The following is a 20,984-nucleotide window of genomic DNA, read 5'->3' on the forward strand; positions in this document are numbered from 1 at the left end:
TGGTTTATTACTTTCTTTTATGAATAGGTTTAAAGAACTTTGTTAATTATATGCTGTATGAGTGCAAAAAGCCTCTACTTATACATTTTAAATGCCCCTTTTTCTATATAATTACCTTTAAAGTAAGATGAGCATTGCTGCATTGCATTAAATTTTTACTCTGATATGCTCTCTGAATATGCTGTAAATGCAAAGGTTCTTTCTTTCTTAATAGAATTTCACTTTTCTCATCTAAAGTTTCAATATTTCAGAGGACTTTTCATTTGATAATACATGCAAATCACTTGGGAGACTTAATACACTTATCTAAAAATTACTCATTCCTGTATAACGAATTTAACAATTTCATCTACAGTGAACAAGAAATTTCAAAACTGATTCCAGTGCCTCCAAAGAATTACTCCATCTCTCTGTAATACAGTTCTACAGATCCTGACACTCGGCTCTAATGTAACCAGTGCTCTGTAAAAAAAATTTTTGAGTTTATGTAAAACTCAAAAATTAAGATGCTTCTGAGTATTTTATGCCATCTGGTTTGGGGGGCTCATGTGTAATAGATCAGATTTCTGCGCATGACTGACTTAAAGCTGGACAACTATTAATATCAAGGACAAAAGTTATAACAAAACAGTTATACTGTTTCACTTTTCTAATATATTGTTTCAGTAAATTGTAAGAATGTAAATTGTTCATAACAATAAAATAACAAGCCCTTGTTTGGCAAAAACAAAATCATTGGTTTTATGTTAGAATTGTTCCATAAGATAAAGGTTTAACTTCTAATCCATTTGTGAATTAGTATATTCTGTAATGTAAAGCCACAGAAAGGCAAACGTTCTGTTAATTTGGAAAAAATATCATCCTAAGACAGCAATCCAATATCCAGTCTCCAAGAACCTATCAGCCAGCACTAGAAATGTTTGATATCCTGTATATTAAAGGATTTCCTGCACTCAACTCCCTCTTCTCTTGTGAAAAGCATGTGAACATGAATTTTTGTTTTCATTTTGTAGAGACAATTGGACATTTTATTGATGATAGATTGCATTGCAGTCACTGTGGATCTATAATCTTGTCACAGAATCATCGAAGGTCTTAGGCTTGACATTAAAGATCACCTAGTATGAAGGATGCATTGAATCCATTGTGCATATGCTATCTGACTTACATCTACAAGCATACTCTACTTTGTCCTAAGTCCGTATAAACAGCGGGATATATTCACAACTTTTGCTACTCCCATTTTTCAACATTTGTGACATAGTGCTGCATGGGAGAGTCCATGGTCTTAAATTATTTTGCATATTATGAATCATGGTTCTCTCTGTTGAGGTGCCCAACTCTTCCTCCTCATTCACTGTATGAAAAATCTAACTGGTCAAAGACAGAAGTCTTCATTCTTGACTTCCTAAAACCCATTTCCTGCACTGATTTTATATTTTCAATGTACTCAGAATATTTGGTATGCCTCAAAGATAACTGAATAATCCTGGAAAATGTCCCTGTCTGAGACAATGGGTATTTTATAATACTGTGTACAAGAAACAGAATTTTTTTAACACCTACCTCAAGAATATTATTCTAAGGAATGACTCCATGTTCATCACTATCAAATCAATCTTCTTGCAGATCAGTTCCCTAGCATTATTTTACACTGAGTTTTTATTACATGAGTGTTTACTGTCTATGAATCAAAACAGTGTAATGCACAAAGTTATTTCTCTTGGAGAAAGGACAAGAAAACAGAGCCATCTGACTAGATTGAACTTACCCTTCCATTCTAAAGATAAACACAGCTCAAAAATTTGGTCCTGTTTGTAATAACAATGTGTTACAAAGTTCAGCATTTTCCAAAAACAAAGTATGTAATTTTGATATGCTAAACTATATTATATTACCAGTAACAACACCATGAAAGCATAAACTAGGCCATGACCTGAGACAGAAAAGAAAAACAGGATTGAATAGGGGGTTGGTTTCCTCGCAGAGTAACATTGGCAAGGACTGAAGAGGTGATTCGCACCCAAACCAAACACCTATACACATTGCCCATTTGACATTCTTAAAGAAGTTTTCTTCTTCTTTTTTTTAATGAAAAAAAAAAAAAAAAAAAAAGATTCATTAAATTTCCTTCCAAAGAGCTAGGATGAGGTGGGTCTTCTGGAGAGACTGTCTGGAGGGCTAGCTTTACTGTTATGAAAGAATAAAAATTGTCTCTGGAATGAATAAAGAGTAAAAATATACCTCAAAATAGAAGACTGGTTGCAATTGTAACTATGTAGAAATTATTGGTCATATTAGACTCTGATGTAGAGCTATAACCTGAGAATGCACGTTTTCCCCATGGAAATGGCTGTAGTAATTTACTTGTATGTAATTTTTTTAGTTCTTCCCTCTCTTCCTTTTTTTTTATGTTCTGATATTATTGAAAATTGAAAACATTACATTCTGAAATATTTCATTACAATTGTTTATTTCCCATTAATCTTATTTTGTTGGTGGTTTTGGTTGTGCTTTTTCTTAATAGAAAAATTATTTCTTGGTGACATCTGGATGGGAAAAAAGGACTATCAATGGGTGAATGAATGTCACTTGAGGGTAAAGGGTTTGGTTGAAGGTAAAACAGATGATCCAATCATTTCTAAATGGACTACTTTCTGTTCGGAGAAAGTGCTAACAGAACTAAATAGAGATGATCGGAAAAATGAAAGAAGAGTACATATTGGATACTTCCAACTTGTCTACAGCATATTGTACTTTTGAATTTATGGCAATTTGTGATAAGCTAGGATCCCTTCACATTAAAAAAAAAAAAGTTTAAATTATGAGTATTTTCTAGAAGATGTACTTGAAATTTCAACAAATGTGATGCAGTCAGAAAGATGTACAGAAGAGCTGTTGATATTAGAGGAAATGGTTCTATAAAAAGTAGAGAAATAGATACACCAGAAATGTTCAGGATAGGAAAAAAGTTGAACAGTATGTGAGCACTTAAAAATGAAAATGACAGATCCTGGTAGAGAAGAGCAAGAATTACTGAGGGCTAAAATATATTAAAAGATCAAAAAAGCTGGAAACTGTAATTGAGTTTAAAGGACAGGTAATTAACAAAGAAAGTGTAAAGATTTCACAGTTAGAAATAAATAATTCAGTAGATGTTTTAAATCTTTTATACCTACTTTATTTTTATGTTTATTTGTGCTTTGTTTATACCATAATATTTCTCACCTCTCCTCTGCCTTTCTGCCTATTTGTGACTAAGAGCTCAAAAGCAGTGGATGATAGATTAAACTGTTTAACATATTCTTAGAAGTGTCTCTGAGCACTTGTGTGGACAGCCATTCTTTCCACCTCTCCTGCTCAATCTCATTCTACATAAATTACACAGATAGCCATAGGTTTTCTATGGCTGAATGTGGCTACATTCAGGCCATGGTAGCTGGACTTCATTTGTTTTTTAGTCTTGGTTTTCATGCAGCTAAAATGTTTGTTGGTTTGCTGCTAATTGGCCACTGTTGGTCATTATTGCCCCCCTGCTATTCATATTGTCTCTACAGATTTTCCCAATGTAGAAGTAAGAGTACACTCTCACATTTCCAGCTGATGTGTACTGTCTCTTAAACCTAAGATTTATGCCTAGAGAATATCAAAGTGCTTTATACCTAGTTTTCTACAGAGCACTGATAAAATGTTGTCTGAGTTAATCAATCAATACGAAGTATTGATTTTAATTAGACAATCTGGGGAGAAAAAAGTTAGTGATTGTATTCAGTAAGTAAGTGTAAGATTTGGGATGTTTATGTAACATTCATGAGGTCTCCTTGTGAATATGTTTTGATACTACCATTTATTAGAAAATCTCTGTTTCTTGTAGGATTTTTAGCTGACTGATACACAGAACAGATAAAACAGTAAGATGCCACTACCTACAAAAACCTTTTTATGTTACAACAATAGATCAATTACAAAAGAGGACAGGACAGAATAGAACAGAATAGAAAACAGCTCAGTTGGAAGAGGCCTACAAAGATCATGTCCAACTGAATACTTCAGACTTTGAACCCTGTTACCTGCTTTGCTGATCTCCTCTGGACGCTTCCAAGCACCCTTGTAGAGGCCCGCTGGTCATACTATGTTTAATGCACCCAAAATATGGTTTCCCCCTTGGCTACCAGGGCATGCTGCTGGTTCATATTAAGCCTGCTGTCATCAGTATGCCCAGGTCCCTTTCTGCTGAGCTGCTTTCTAAAGGTTTGTCTCCCATTCTGCACCTATGTCTGGCATTATTCAATCCCAGGTACAGAACCTGGCATTTATCCTTGATGAATTTCTACTGATGATTGTCCAATATTCCCATCCACCTAGATTCCTTTTGCAAGGTTTCTCATTCCTCCAGGGAGTCAGCCGCAAGTTCCAGCTTAGCAACGCTAGGAAAATTACTGAGGATGCATTCCAGTCCTGCTTCCAGGCCATTGATAAAAATGTCAAACTGGACTGGCCCTAGAAATGGGCCTTGAGGGACACCATTACTGACCAGCTATGAGATAGATGTAGTCCCATTTACTACAGCTGTTTGAGCTCTACCATCAAGCCAGTTCATCACATAGCATTACATGAACCTATTTATCTCACTGTTGGACATTTTGTCCAGAAGAATGCTGAGAAGGACAAGTGAAGGGAGAATTTAAGAGTTAAGGCCACTAAATATTGCCATAGAAAATGGCAATCTGCATTCCCTCCATGCTCAGGAAAAAGGATTATACTTTCTCATGTCCTTTGTATGTGTGAATAGGGCTTTACTACAACTTTTAATGCACTAATACATATGAAATATATTTGCATTGTGCAATGGTTTTTGATGCAAAGATACAGCTTGAGTTCTGAAAGCATTACTCTCTAGCAGACCATGCTAACACTCAGCGTATGCTTCCTCTTGCTTTCACACACTGGCTACTGTTCCTGAATTAATAAGTTTCCTACAAACTTTCACGTCTTCTTGTCCAAAAGAGATTTGTTATGCATAAAAACTGCAGAACTATGCTCGCTTTCCCTATGGCTACAGCACAGGAATAGGAAGTTCTGATGTCTCTCAAGCTTTAGTAAAGTGACATATTTCTGTCAATGTTTCTAAAGCAAACCAAGCCTTTCATTAGCAAAACTTTGTTGTTCTGTTTTTGTTGTCATTTGTTAATTAAATTAAATTAAAATATTAGAGTCTGAATCTCATTTAGAATTATAAAGAGTCCAAAGAGAGTGTACATAAATGTTAAGAAACTGCAAGATTTGAACATTTCTTTGTAACTATTGCTGTGCTTCAGTAACGTATCATAATCTAAATCTCTTGAAAAACTATCCGCAGTACAGTTAATGGATTTAATTGCAAATGATGCTGTTCTGATCTTTCTCCATCTAGATGTAGATATTTTACCCTCTAGTAACTGTCTTTTTAAAATTCATTGAGACATATTGTTATTAATAGACAAAAGACCATTGATGATATCCACAGATCTAAATCTTTTGATTTAATCATCATGTTCCCTTGATTAAAGAAACTGCTATTCTTTGGTCAATTATTCCTCCTATTAACTCAGGTAGATTTTCTTGGACCATCACAAAAGTGTTAGAGAGAAATTCTAATAAAACTGGTACTTTCATTTTTTATTGAAAATGTTGATTGACCCTTATTTGTGATGCAAAACAAAACAAAACAAAAAAAAAGATTCAGTAAGAAACAGCTCTCTGTATTGCATACAGAGGCCTAAGAATCTCTGTTTTTCCATAGGTGAATTCAGCAAAACAAAACTATACAATCCTATGTCTTAGAAGAGGTTAACAATGTGTTGGACTGTTCTAAATGATGCCAAGTAAACTGATTCCTGAAAGAAATATCTGTTAGCTGAATATTATTGTGTTATGCTTGCTAACAAAATAGTATCTGTGCTGTGACTGATTGACATGAATCTGTCAGACATCAGCTTGAGCTTTATCTCAGGAAAAAGGCCTTTCCACTTGGACTAGGCACTATGTAGAAAGCCTTGGCTATGCCTATACCTCCCAACCACCTTAATACAGCAGCCTAGGGCACCTGAAAAGGTTTCACCTGCTCCATATATCAACTCTCAAGACCAAAAAGCCCTGCTGCAGATTGTTTTTGCCTACCAGGGTCACCTGTACAACACAGAAAGAAGGCTGTGCTTGATAAAACCTATCAGCTCTGCTTACTTCTTCAAGTGCCAGAGGCCAAATTTCAATCAAAAATTATCTGTGAATTTTGGAGCATTTCCAAATATGATTTATGAAAGTTTTGTCCCTGTTAAAGAAACAGAAATCCAAGGGACACTAATGAAGACAGTACCTTCTGTGCAACTAGTTATGTGACACTGTACCTACATATAAACAGGAACATGTAAACAGGAGCATATAAACAGGAAGGGAAGCAGCTGTTTATGAGGGTGGATAGTGATAAGACAAGGGGGAATGGTCTTAAACTGAGACAGGAGAGATTTAGGTTAGATATTAGGAGGAAGTTCTTCACACAGAGGATGGTGACACACTGGAACAGGTTGTCCAAGGAGGTTGTGGATGCCCCATCCCTGGAGGCATTCAGGGCAAGGCTGGATGCAACTCCAGGCAACCTGGTCTAGTGGTTGGTGACCCTGCACATTGCAGGGGGCTTGAAATCAGATGATCATTGTCACCCTTTTCAAACCAGGCCATTCTGTGATTCTATGTGATTCTATGATTCTATGATAATTCCGGCCAAAAATTACATACGTATCTTACCTGTTTGCTTTAGTCTGTTTTCCAATGAAATCCCTCACAGTACAAGTACATTTTTACTTTGAAAAGTCAGTTAAGACTAAACACCTTTTGTACCCTTTTTGAGCTAAATTAAATCTGATTCTAAAGTCTTGTTCTTTATATTATGAGCTGATACTTTTTTCATTTCATGTATCCTGCAAACATCTCTGAATTAAGCAAACTTAGATGTGTGGATTTTTTTAATATATTGAATGTTTAGAAACTTGAAGCTTTTTTTTGTTGTGTTTGCTCATATAACCTGCAACTGAAATTGCATTCTTCTAAATAATTCACTTTCAGTTATACCAAAATACAATCTCTAATTATAATTCTACATTAAGGGAGATTTCTGTACATATACAGTTGTGTGGGTGTGTGCATGGACTTTGTCATGAGATAGTTGGGCTCTTGCAGATTTCCCTTGGAGATAATCACCACTTCAGGACATAATAGTCACCAGCTAGAATACAACCTACTTTAAAAAGAGATTTTGAAAGAACATACAGTCTGTTGTCTTAATAGTAAAACATCAGTGGCTATAAAATGCAAACACTAACCTGGCTGCTTATTTGCCCCTACAGACACAGTTAATCGGCTACCTATTTCCGAAAGAGAAAACTAATCTCATCATGAGATTCAGACAATGAATCATCAAAATTAAAACTGTGCATTACTAATAAGATCATCTTAAGTATCTCACTCCAAAGCTACATTAGTTTGGTACTTATCTTTCATAGATATATTTGATAATTCAGCCAGAGTTTTCTTGGATTTCACAGATAATAAAATCTGTATTGTCGTTTTTCAAATGACATTGCTGCCTGGCCATTATATTCTAGCCATTAGAAGTGTTTTAAACATTCAGTTTAAATTTGCCTGTATTTTATTTTTTTCTTATGAATATGCATCCTAAAAATGCTGCCTTAAAAGGATCATCCACCTACATATGTGAAAACTGCTGCCATATTGCTATTACTGCTTGTTTAATCAAACTAGATGTATTCAGCTTCAAAATTATTCCCAGTTGATTTTTACCATTGATCAAAGCATATTATTTTTTTTCTAGATCTGGCTTAAAAATCTTGAAAGTTTTGTACAAAATTTTCTTTTGTAAAATTGCCACTTGTTTCCCTATGAAAAACACTTATCCAGGTTAGTAGTGACTGAAATTCATTATCATATAATGGCAGCTGGTATTATTACAGATTTCTTTCCCCTGTGGCATATGTTTTCAATACTGCTATTTATGATACAGCTTGAATGCGCTAACAGATAGTCAAAATCACGCAGCAAGCATGCAAAGTTCTGAGCCAGACACAAATTTAAAATAAAGAAAGCATTTCAGTGTCAGTGCCATGATTCAAATGTTCTTTTCTCAGCCAGGATGGACTCATAGCTAGCATATTTTGTTATCGTGCCTTTAAAAGATGTGTTTTTCTCTCATTCCAGTCCTATCAAAAATGTTTTTAGTTGAATTTTTAAAGTACATATATGAATTAGGAATATGAGTTCCATAAAATTTATTCTGCGAGACGATTTCTTTGGGATATTTACATACATTCGAAAATTAGCCCTTATAGATAATGCATTGATCCTTATCTGATTCATAGTATCATAGAATGACTTGGGTTGGAAGGGACTCTAAATACCATCCAGTTCCAATCCCCTGCCATAGGCTGGTTTGCAACCCAGTACATAAAGTTTACAGGGCTCCATCCAACCTGGCCCTGAACACCCCCAGGGATGGGGCATCCACACTTTCTCTAGGCAAATTGTTCCAGCATCTCACCAGCCCCTAAGTAAACAATTTCTTCCTAATACCTAACTTAAATCTACCCTCTTTTAGTTTAAAGCAATTTCCCCTTGTCCTATCACTTACCAGACTGTGTAAAAAGTCAGTCGCTCTCTTGTTTATCAGCTCCACCCAAGTAGTCCCCCAAAGGCTGCAATGAGGCTGACCCAGAAGCTCCCGGAGCCTTCTCTTCTCCAAGCTGAATAAGCCCAGTTCCCTCAGCTTTATTCTTTATCTGTCTGTTTCTCACTCATTATAATTTCCAAAACTGTTGGTCAATTTCAACCAAAGATTAGAAGGGGATCAAAACCTTAAAAAGAACTCAAAGCTTTCATCAAATACAGTGGCTGGTTGGACAACACAGACTCAGATTGATATCTCACTTGGAATAGAACATCAGTCATAGCTCAATAGTTGTTTTCATTTTTAACATTGAACTCTTTCTTGACGTCCATTTAGCAAGTATTCTTCTGGCACATCAGAGCAAATGTATCTCTGAACTACTGAGAATATACAGTGTCTTCTGCCTAGCTGATATCTGCAGAACTGTAAGACAGCTGAGCAGACTGGGAAAGGAAGTCTAATGGAGTTGGCATAAAGCTCAAGCTCAGCATAAATTGATGAATTTGCCACGATGTGGCACAGGAAAGGCTGTAATAAGATCAAATATAAATCCTCAAGAGGTCATTTCATTAGTTCTGTTGGTCACTAAACAGTTTGCATTATTATTTCTATTAAGACAACAGAAGCCAAAATACAAACTCCTTGTTACAATCAGTTTCGAATACCAGTAGGAACATAAAATAAACTCACTATCTGAAATAAAATGTGTTCTCATTTTAGATTGTATAGACTGAAATCAGCCAGCTAAGGCATCACAGTACAGAATTTTGCAGAGGAGTCTGAAGGGGATACAAAGTTACTTGATACTGCAGTCAGTGTGATAACATCTGAGGAGATACAGCACCTCATAGCACTTAGCACAAGGCATGCACACAGAGAAAACAAATATTTTCCAGTACTCATGTGATTTTATTTTCACTCATCTTCTTTTATATCTCCTTGTACACATACATAAGAGTAATTCTAATGGCTGAAGAGGAAAAACTCATTCACAGCAAATGGGTAAAAAACATTACCTTTAAATCATTTCCCTGTTACAGATAATCTGCCAAATTTAGTTTTTTAGTGACATAAGGATAAGATGACTGTGTGATGGACCCCATAGTGGTCCCAGTAGTATTCTGTCAACTTGCTGTCAATTTTCACTCCTTCTCATGCCACCACTATCAAGCTCATAAAACCAGATGCTATGTTATTGATGCAGTGAGATCAAGTTACACTGATATTGCAGAGGTAGGCTTTTGAGTAATGAGCAAATATTGGGCTACTGGGCCCTGGAACTGGTATGGTACTATCTTTTTTCTCTTTATTTTGAGTTCAGCAGTAAATCAGTAGAAGCCTATAATAGCATGAACTTATTCCTAACACAAACAGTTGGGGAAATCAACTAAAGACAGCTATCTTACTCTATCCGCTCTTTCAACATACACTGTGAATGGAAAAAGAATGTCCTTCCCTCAGACCTGGAAGCCCAGGCAGCCCTTTCTCCCCTCAGTCATGGGATAACAGTAAGGGCAACATAACTGGGCTGGGGCACAACCACCTTCTAACCTGCTAGAAAAAAGACATTTTATTCATTTTGTGTCATTTCACTGTTACCTGGAAAGAGAAAAAATGGCAGACTATTTCAGCTAGTACTGAAAAATCACAGCTGTAAGACTTTATTCAAAGTCCCTCCTTTAAAAACTTCCTAGGAATACAAATGTTCCACACACAACAGAAAATAGCTATAGCTTGGTCATAACGGGAAATGTAGCAGAGAACTGTTTGCAAGAAAGCAAAAGATCTCTTTTTTCCTCCCTTCATGACCCACTCCTTTTGTGCTCTGGAGGATTTTAATGAAAAATGTGCACTCAAAAGATACATATGAGCTTTTTACAATCTAGCATGAGCAAAGAAGCAGCTATTCATAGAGGCAAATGCCCAGCAGCTTATTTGAAATGCTGTTCCTGCTGATAGTACAGCAATACTCAGAACAGGGAGTTTGTGTTTTGTACGAAGCATTTTTATAGTTACTATGTGATACAGTAAGAAGAGGTACAAAGGAAGGCAATGAGAGGAAGGCAAGGACAGAACTGATGTGACTTCATCAGAATAGCTAATTACAAAAGTTTTCAGTACTGTGTAAGTGCAGAGTTCCCTATTAAATGCTTGAAATAAACCACCTGCGCCCCTGGTCATGCTAACAGCAGTGCAGTCCAAGCAGGATGGCATGGGGACCCAATGCCAATGCTGTCACTGTGATATTCCTTTGATCACCACAGCTGCTGTTTTTCCTGCTCCTTCTCACCTTGTTCCAGTACTGTAAGGGGAATCAAATCACCCAAAATCGTATTCAAGACTTGGTCCACTGCAAAGCAATTAGATCCCAGCAGTAGCCTTCTTCACTCCAGAAAACTCAAAGTTAGGTGGCTGCTTTACTGCTCTCAGGATCAACAGAGTTCTCATATTCAAGTTTAAAGATGCCACAAAATCTTTTCAGGGAACACTTACTTATTTTTTTTTAATACTTTTCAAAGAATCATAGAATCAAAGAATCTTAAGTTAGAAGGAACCCATAAGGATCATCAAGTCCAACTCACAAGAGAAACATAATTAAGAAAGCATAATTGGTCTTTACTTAGTTTTTTTTTAAAGTAGATTTCAAGGAAAAACAAGCTGAAGTGTTTTTCCAAGTCCTCCAGAGCAACAGAGACAGAGGAGACCACACCATGACATCCCCATCTTTCTTTGGTGCCCATACACCTCTGAAAACGGGACAATTAAAATGTTTCCCTTCATGCTGAAAGAAGCATTTGTAATACACAGTGGAAAGCATTCCACTGAAGTGAATTTGCTTCTTTTCTGTGTGTTAAAAAAGGGTCACAGTGCTCTTGTCACCAGGTACCTTGGATTGTCTTAGCAGCTACCAGGAGCCTTTGCTGTAGTCAGTTCACATGGTTTTGCCTCCAGTAAATCATGCAATAAGCAAACAATATGTCAACTAAATAATGTTCTGTGAAATAATTTTTTCAAAATAAATCTTTTTTTTTTTTTTTTTTTTTTTTTTTTTGGGTCTGTCTATGCACTAAGAGTCCTATATGCTGCTTCCATTAATGTAGCTACTTATGCCATGAAATACTACTGAAATCAATGGGACTATTTATGGACTCATTTGCTATTCAAAGGGCTTGATTCTCTGATTATTTATTCTGGTTTTTTTTCACTAGTGTTACTCTGCTTACTTGAACAGTTACTTCTATTTTAGCTGATGCAAAGAGACTACAGTGAAAGGTGACAGAGTCTGGCACTAAATTGCTTTGTAAATAGTTGCTTTGAAAATAAGAAAAATATGTGTTTGGAGAAATGCAGATTACAGTTTAACAAAAAAGCCCAATCTGGATTTTGCAAGTTCAGAAGGATATTCCAAACAAAAATTAATACTTAAAGGTAGCATTATTTTTGAAGCTTAAGTACCACGCCATGCTTGACAAATAGCAAATTCTGTCTAGAATTAAATCTTGCCTCACTGATGTCGTTAAGAGACATTAAAGAGAGATCAGGTTTCATAATGGGGAAGCAGGTTTACAAAAGTTAACAAAGTTATTCTTTTCATAATGTGGAAGCACCCAATCCATAGGTATACTTCAATGATACGAGCCTATAGTCTACTCCCAGACATGAGCCACAGGTTAAATGGATAATTTTGAAATCAGCAGCCTCCTGTTTTACTGTGGTTCCCTGCCCAAAAACAGGCATCCCAACTACCTGTTATGTACAAAGTGGATCTCTGCGCAGAGTGACACTGCACAAGCTACTCTCTCAACATTTCCAAGGCAGACAGGGAGCCGGAGGTGATACAACAGTCCCTGTACAAAATGTGCAAGAAACAAAAAGGGCTTCCAGGAAGCACTAGCCCCATTGTGCCTGCTTTGTTTGGGCTCTGTGTAAGTGTGTGCACGCTTTCAGATTTATGCACACGCGAAGATCGACTGTCCCAGGCACACATGGTGGGTGGCATGCTGTGGCAGGAAGAATGGGCTCTGCAGTCATAATTGGTGAGCTTCTGATGAGCTGACTGAGCACAGTACACATCATGTAGCACTTTTCACATTGCCAAGTTAACAGCTATCACCAGAGGTAGAATTTAAGCTGCTGGAATAAACAAAGTCAAGGGGAAGTGTCTTGCTGAAATGTCACCTCCCACAGAGCTTGTGGAAAGCCATTACTATTGTAAAGATGCATATATGGGATTTCAAAATGTATATTATGCCTCAAATGGTACACTTCAAAAATGCAAAACATACAGGAAGGGCAGACAATTATATTTCCCAGAGTTTAAACAAGATTGCCACTTTTTATGTGTTGGAAACTTCCCAGTAGCTTTCAGATGGTTTATTATTATAAAAAGTAATCTGTCTACCTCAACTAAAATAGTTCACTTGAGGGAAAAAAAAAAAAAAAAAAAAAAAAAGAGAGAGAGAAAAAGAGAAAGAAAAGAAGTAATTTGTCGTTACAAACTTTATGGAGGTTTAACTTGTCTGCCTTTGTCTAGAAGATAGGGCTGTAATCTCAGGCAGCTAACAGGAGAATTAGCTGACTTACAAATGGGAAGATTTTTATGTAAGTGCCAAGCAGTGTTTTTGGAGTTTCTCCTTACATCCCATGCCAAATGAGCCCCAGAAGTGTCTCTAAAGAACAAGCCTCTGCCTTCTTTGTCCCGTACAGGACCATCTTTCTTGAGAGAGACTCCTGCCAACCCAGTTCAATGCGCTTGGGAAAAGTGAAGGGCAGAGCCAGGGACCCAGCAGTCTGTGCAGCACCAATGTGGGGGTGCCCCGTGCTCAAGTGCTTGGCATCAGGCTTGAAATCCCTGACAAACACAAAAGAAGTGTACTTTTTAAAATTCCCCTCTCCTCTGCCCTTCCCTGACCCCATCAAAAAGGAAAGGAGTTGCCATCCTGCAGATGGGTGGAGGGAGATAGGGGAGCCAAGGGTCCAGGAGCAGTGGCAGAGCCTATGAGAGCCCCTCTAGGATTCCTACCCAAATGTTGTTCCCTATCCCCAAACAGAAAACTAAGTAGCATGTTATGAAGGTCCAGATAGGCAAATGATTGTTTTGCTCCTTGCCTATCTGATGGGCTGGGAGCGACCTGCTTGGGCCCTCTTGTTGGCTTGAGTTAATGTCAGGTGGGAGAAACGCACCCGGGAAAATTAAGCAGGAGAAGGATAGCTTTTTTGCTAAAAATGTATTTTTGTTACTTTAATTTATTTGTGCTTATTTTTCCCACGGTGATTCTCCAGTTGTAAGGAAATAGACCAAGTGTGAATAAATGCTTCGACAAAGCAAATAACAGTTATTACTTCCACCCGTCCATAAATACGCTATAAAAATAATAATTGATCACATTACTTTTCATTTCCCTGCTTCCATTTCCTGAAGGACACCGCACATCAAAAGCCGCTGGCGGCACTGAGGAAGGGCCGTGTGCTGGAGGGGCGAAGGGAAAGTGGGGAGGGCCGGGACACGCTCGGAGCTCCACGGAGGCGTGGATGGCAGCGCCCCACAGCCGCCGGACCGCGGTGTGCCAAAGTGCTGCTTTCAGGCACCGCCAGGAGGTGTAAAGCGGAGCAACCCGTGCAGGGCCGCAGGGGCGGAGCGGGGCCGTCGGGTGTGCCCTTACCCGGGCCCAGCAGGCATGTAGAGCTCCGAACTGGAGGGAGGAGGAGCGCCTGGCTTCTTTGCTAAAGGAATCTCTGTGCTTCCCCTGACCAGAGCAAGGTCCCTGTGTCCCCGCGCACATCTCGGTCTTGTCGGCACTGGGGCCATGCGCCTCACAACAGCCCCGAGAGCTGTGAAGCAGGAGCACGTTTGATAGGGTTTGATAGATTCAAATACAGCTGCTTCTGCTTTGTCTTCAGTGCAGTCACAGTTATTTCCCCGAGCTCAGCAGACAGCCGGAGTGAAACATGACAATTAGTATTGTCAATAACAAATGGAGGGTTTCGCTGGGGTGCTGGTTTGTGCTTTGTATTCCTTCCCCTCCCTGTTTGATTTCACTCGCAATCCAAATAAACTTCCTCAGCGAATGTCTCAAACAAGAGAATGTGAGCGAGAGGGGACGAGGCGAGCTCGTAATTGCAGATTCCCTTCGGAGATAGAACTGAGGAGCTGTCGGCGTTGTGGAGAAGTGCAGGTCAGCCGTGTTCCGTTCGAGGAACAGCTGCTGTCACTGTGGCGCTGCTGAGAGCTCCGCACAGGGCAGCGAACAGAGCTGGGGAAGGTCGGGGCCGCGGTCGCTTCGCGGAGCGGTCGGGACGGAGCCGTTCGGCCCCGGTTCACGTCGGCAGCCTCCAAGACATGTGTGTGCAAGGGGACAAATGATGTGGTCAGCTGCGGGGGCTAGAAAGGATCTTCTGGGGAAATAAAAGAGCGTTAAGCAAAGATATTAAAGAGCACTAAGACAGCGCGTTTCCATCGTTTGTTGTTGGGTTCAAGTGTCCCGTGATCAGAGGCGTGCATCGCTTCGCAACCAGCATCCTCATGAACGGGGCGAAACTTCAGGCCCCAACACCCTCTCCCCTCTTCTGCTCAGGGAGGCACTCCTACAGGCCGGGCTTCTCCTGCTTTTGCCGTGTGAGAAATAAGTTCTTCCATTTGAACACCGGCCCCCTCCATTGTCTGAGGCGAAAAAAAAAAACTCGTTGCTTAACAGAGGGGTTAAAATACATTTATGAAAAATCTACAGCTCTTCAGAACTGTCCCCTCCCGCAGAAAGCGGAGGCACTCCCCATTGTCGGGTCGGACTCTCCCGCTGCCCCTGCCCTATGCGGTGCCCTGACGCCGGGCTGGGCCGGGCCTCATCTGGGCGCAAACATCCACAGTTCCTCGCAGAGAGTGTGCCGGTCAGGCTGAGCAGAGAGCACTATTTTCCTTAGGCCTCTTTCAGCGCATGCACTTAAAGCCCTCTCTGCAGCTCCAATGCAGCTCCTATGCAAGAGGCCGGGCCGCCGGCATCAACTTTCCTCGGGCGGGCAGGAGAAGGTAGCAGGGCGAGCCCCTCGGGCACGGGAACAGCCCCTGGTGCACGCAGAGCCTCGTCCCCACTCCTGAGCCTGGCTGCCGGGCTCGGGCTGCACTGCCGGCCAGAGGCCGCTAGATGTCGCCGGCGCCGTTCGCATCGCTCTCCTTTCCGCCAGCGGGAGGGCGGCTGCTCTTCTGGCCCGGCCCGACCCAACCCGAGGGAAACACGGGGACCCCTTCAGCGGGGTGCGAAGGAGCAGCCCCGGGGGTCCAAGGGACAATGAGACTTTCTGAGATCCCTGCCCGGCCCAACCACCTGGTTGGTGACTGTGGGACAAGGGTCGGTGTTAATTACGACGAAAAAATCAAAGGAGGTATCGAGCTGGGAATGTGGTACCGTGCACCCGCGAGAATTTGTGGAGCTGGGCTGCAGCCGGCTACAGGCGGCATCCCGGGACAGGGTGGCTGCCGTGCAGCGAGGTAGCCCCCGTCTCCCTCGCCGGCGGCTTCAGGACCGCCCGCGACGGAGGCGACGCGCGAAATCCGCGGCTGGTCCCTGGGAAAGGCTCCAGAGATGAACATTTCTGTTGTGTGAAGTGCCCGCATTAACAGCCCGAACACGTAGGGGGAAGGCTGACATCTGTGGTTTGGTGCGAGGCACCCTAGAAACGGCAGAGCCCGGCCCGAGGGGAGGGACAGCGGGGCCCCTCTGCTCTGCGGGAGCGGCAAGCCGAGGGGGTGGGAGGGAGATAAGGAGTTATCCTGGCATTAAGCGAGGTTTAAAAGTGGGGATGTAGCACAGATTCTCGATTTGGGACATTCGCTGTCAGTGCCCCGAAGCGAGAAGATAGAAGGAGACCTCGGGTGTAAACTTGAGTCTGATCCCAGTAGGAGCATGAATAACAATAATAAAGTTTCCCGGCTTTTGTTTTCAAACTAACACGTTACATCGAGGGTGCACCGTTGGTAGTTTTTCTCAGCAATTATGTAACTAACCGCTGCTTTTGGTGCTGCGCTGCACAGATTAATGCACACCTGAAATTCTCTGAGCCCGTCCGGATTTGTGGCCCGGGTTAAGGAGGGAGAAAGCAGAGTGCTGCGGGAACCGCGGGCGGGGGACGCTCGGGGCCGACACCAACAGGGCGCTGAGACGGCATGGAGCGGGGAGAAGGTGGGATCCGGCTCCGAATAGAGACACATACCCAAAGGGGCACCTTTACCTCCTAGTGGGAGGTAAAGAGTAAATAAAGGAATAAAGAAATAGAAGAAATATTCGTTCGGAATTGAAAAAAATCCGTGAGAAAAAGAGAAAATAAATGCGGAGAGATGAGTCTGGAAAGTTTCCTCGTTTTTCTTTATTTTCTCTTATTTTCTATGGCTTGTTTGGGGTGCTGGATTCTCGCCACGGAGGATATATGCTGTCTCCACGGGTCTACAGTTATCTGACCGAAATATTAAGGGCCAATCTTTCTACTTCGATGAGGTTCCGTCAAAGGCTCAGAAATGAACAGCACAGCTGAGCTGCACTTTTAGGGACTACGCAATGGGGCAAAGGATGTTCTACACGAGTAGAGGAGAGCATGCCTAGGGTGTTTATAGGCGTTATCCAAAGGGAAATAAGTGAAAGTAAAGATAAAGAAATGTCATGTCTTATTCTACGACGCAATTGTTGTACAAAATGACTTCAATCAAGTGATTTTGTTTTTGAGTTTCCTTTGCAGGCGTCTTCCACACTTCGTTTGAAGGGATAGAGCGTCTGGGCTGATCGCTGGGACGATCATGTCACTCCCGAGAGAAAAGAGCTGCTTTAGGGAGAGAAAAAGTGATTCTTCGTGGAGTTCAGTGTATTTCTGCAATGCCGCATCTCAAAGAAAAGGCCTCGTAACAGATTCTTACATTGTGTCAAACTGTAACAAACTGAATCGCGAAAAGCAATTACAAAGCAAATATTGTGATCGGTGCGGTGGGTAACATCGGAGCCGGATTTAGAGAGGAATATTAACTCTGATTTTTTTTTTCTTAACCAATAGTGTATAAATTTGTGCTCAGTCTGAAGCCCTTTTCCTGTAGATGGCGTTCTCTGGGTACGAGCGATCGACGGCAATGCAGCCGCGCTCGGAAGACTTCATTAATCCGCAGATAACAAAATAATTAATAATCTTTCTTTAGTTATATGTATATTGAAAGTGGAAAAAAAAATCTACATTGATTTATCGTAAGCAAAAGCGTGTTTCTGCCTCACGTGAACGAAAATAAAAACTGTTTGAATAAATAAGTTGTTTCTGAGCATTTTGTTGTCAAAGTGTTAAATGTCCCCGTCATTTTTATTCCAACACTAACGTGATTACAGCCAATTATATATTCACCAGTGTTCTTTATTTTAGAGTAATTGTACTTGTCACTAATAAAACAGAGACATAATGGATCGCTACTATTCTGAATTTTAAAGCAATTGTCTGTAATTTGATTGAATTATATGTCGTCTTCTCTACTTTTTTATTTCTGTATTTTGAAATCCTATTTTCCTGAAAATTACAGCTCTGTTCCTGTTTTGTTGTTCCTGAAGTAACGAAACCTCCTGTAACATTTATAAATAGAGCCCCGTCCCTTTGGAAACGTGGAAAATCATAATTTCGGCCCCAACGCGCTAAAGGCTTTGCACGTAAATCCGGGTGTCCGGGGAAGCGCGGGGCTCAGCGCTGGGCGCGGCGGGACGCCCTCCGCGGGGAAGAGAAGCCCCAGCAGAGGGAACAACACCGCACCGCGCACGACGGGGTTCGCTCTTTTTATCGTAGTGGTTCGTCGCGCTCCATCTGGCTCAGGCACCAAAGCACGTCAAGACGAGTTCAGTTCCTAATGTTTACATGGGAAAACAGGTAAGGACACAGATAAAAAATGAATTTGACTCCAATTGCATTCCTCCAGGCAATTGGACTGATTATCCATATCCTGTTTGTATATTTCTTTAGGTGATGGTCATAGGTAAAGAGTCTGAGAGTTCCTTGAGTATCCCTAGTCAGAGACAATACAGATATCGAATGACATCGGCGCTGCACAAGCAGGAAATATTGCGCTGTGTTATTACGGTGCTCTTTGGGTTGTTTTGTTGAGGATGAGCTCTCAGAGGGCTGTTTTTTTGTTGCCGTTTCTCAAAGCCGAAAACATGCCTTTAATTTAGCAATTGTACCAACCATCAACGCAATAAGATATGATCTGCGTTGTCGCCAAACACAAATCAAAAAATGATACAAAGGCTTTCACAAGTTAATTTCAGATGACAAAACACGTGCCCACCACAACAGAGAAAGTTAAACTATCATTTGCGAATTGTGCGGTTGCGTGAAGAGGTATCTGCTAGGTACGCTAAGCACAGGCAAACACGGTCTGTCTGCAGTTCTTTGCACTGAAGGCAAGGAGAAGATGTGTCATGGGATGCAGGCGACTCTCGTAAGGGGCTCTTTCTGAAGCTCAGCGAGAAATGAGCAGGACCCTCAGGGAGAAAATGTTTTTTTGTAGATTCGGTACTTAATACAACTGCAAAACTAGTTTGTAGCCGCCTTGGGAGGAAAAACAAACCCAGCCTGTTCCTAAATGGGTATGGTCTGTCCAGTCCAACGTGGACGAGGGCTATGAGCCTTTTATCTACACTTTTGTTACTGACGTTTTGCAACGAGCTGGCAAATAAAGTGCAATGCCATCCTCTCACTTGGGCAAAATATTTATTTGTTGGAGTTTTCCAAGCTACGGCATGATTTCATTGTTCAGGTGGAGTTTATAGATCATTTCTAATAAACATTGTTTTCTGAAACTCCCTGGGGAAACAGAGCCTCAGTGCGTATGTGTGTGCGTGTGTGTGTGTGTATGTGTGTGTGTGTGTGTGTGTGCAAGCCTATGGGGAGCCCCATCTGAAAGATGGAGAGGAGCAAACACACAAAGGAGATGGTGCATCCCGGAAGAAGTGCTTCTTTCAACATTTTTTCTCTCCATAATGTCACCGCTCAGAAATCGATGTGCAGCCGCTTCTCGGTCAGATTACCGCTGAGGCAAAACCACCACCCCAGGCTGTAGCCAGGCACGGTCCGCTCACGGTGGGAGGGACGCGGACGAGATTTAACTTGTTGCCAGTCGGTTTTGTGTGTTTGTTTGTTTGTGCTGCTGGTTTAAAAGCGAAACAAACTCCAGAAAAAAAAAAAAAAAAAAAAAAAAAAAGCGGGGGGTGGAGGGTGGGCTGGGGAGAGAGGGAGGAGGAAAACAAGCTCTGTCTAAAAGACATATCATATGAAAATAATGTATGAACACACCCACAGTTATCAAGGGTACGCTATCAGTCCTTCCCCAAGAAACTTCTTTATGAGTGGTAGCAGTTATAATCATCCAACAAGCCCCTTACCATCTCTCTCCCCTCCCTCTACGAAAGAAAGAAAAAAGATATCATGGAGACCACCCTGCCAATATAAAATGCCCAGAACATCCCACAGCGAAAGCCGTCGCCTGCCACCGGGGCACTGCGGGAGCAGCGACGTTCGTCCCTCGCCCGTTCCGACTGCGGGTCCCGCACCGAGCGCAGCTCCGCACCCGCGAACAACTCCGCGCCGCGCACCGCCTTGTCCTGCATGAGCCCCGGGCACGGAGAAAGTGAAAAGTGGTTTTACTCCGGGGCTCGTCAGGCGCCTTGCCTGCGCGAGTGTGAAGTTGTGTGTGGCTTTTGTGCTACCTCCAGCATTTTGCTGTGGTTACACGGGGGATTCAGGAGGGGTATGAAGGGGAGAGGGGAGGACGTCGTGCTTTTGTAGGCCCTAAAAATGGGACCCGCGGCTCATCGCGTCGAGCTCGGATCCCGCTAAGCCGAGGGCTGCGATGGATGCACGGAGCGGGGAGGCCAGGTAGGGTGGGTGGGTATGTGCTCGCTGGCTGCTCCGAGCGCCTCAGGAATAATGCCCGGGGAGGGACGGGTCTGATTCTGCGCTGGAGGAGGGGGGCAGGGTTGGGGAGAAGAGAGGGAGGGCGGGAGAAAATGATCTTTTTTACCTTTACCGAAAAACTGCAGTCCCAGATACGTGTATCGTTTACTCGATATCACATTTATAAGAGGCTAAGGGGCTTTAGAGGGGCACTACGAAAATACTCTGGAAGTCAAAGAGCAGCTCCAAGTCTATCAAAACACTGCTCATTTTTCCCGATTCTTGAATTCAACCACATAACTCCGAGAAAATAAATAAATAAATAAATAAATAAATAAATAAATAAATAAAATGCACCGCATTG

The 20,984-nt window shown here is 41.5% G+C and overlaps 2 long non-coding RNA genes across 4 annotated transcripts in view; one reads left to right on the forward strand and one right to left on the reverse strand.

Annotated features, from left to right (window-relative positions):
* The window catches only part of LOC128086557 (uncharacterized), a 90,644-nt gene that overhangs the window by 64,399 nt on the left and 5,261 nt on the right, over window positions 1-20,984 (reverse strand). The window lies entirely within an intron of this gene.
* LOC128086558 (uncharacterized) lies at window positions 16,488-19,974 on the forward strand. Its single transcript, XR_008209417.1, has 2 exons — window positions 16,488-16,890; window positions 17,441-19,974. It is a non-coding gene; the product is annotated as an uncharacterized LOC128086558 (long non-coding RNA).

This window comes from Tympanuchus pallidicinctus, unplaced genomic scaffold (genome assembly GCF_026119805.1).
Source record: "Tympanuchus pallidicinctus isolate F22 unplaced genomic scaffold, pur_lepc_1.0 scaffold3, whole genome shotgun sequence".
Classification (NCBI taxonomy): Eukaryota; Metazoa; Chordata; class Aves; order Galliformes; family Phasianidae; genus Tympanuchus; species Tympanuchus pallidicinctus.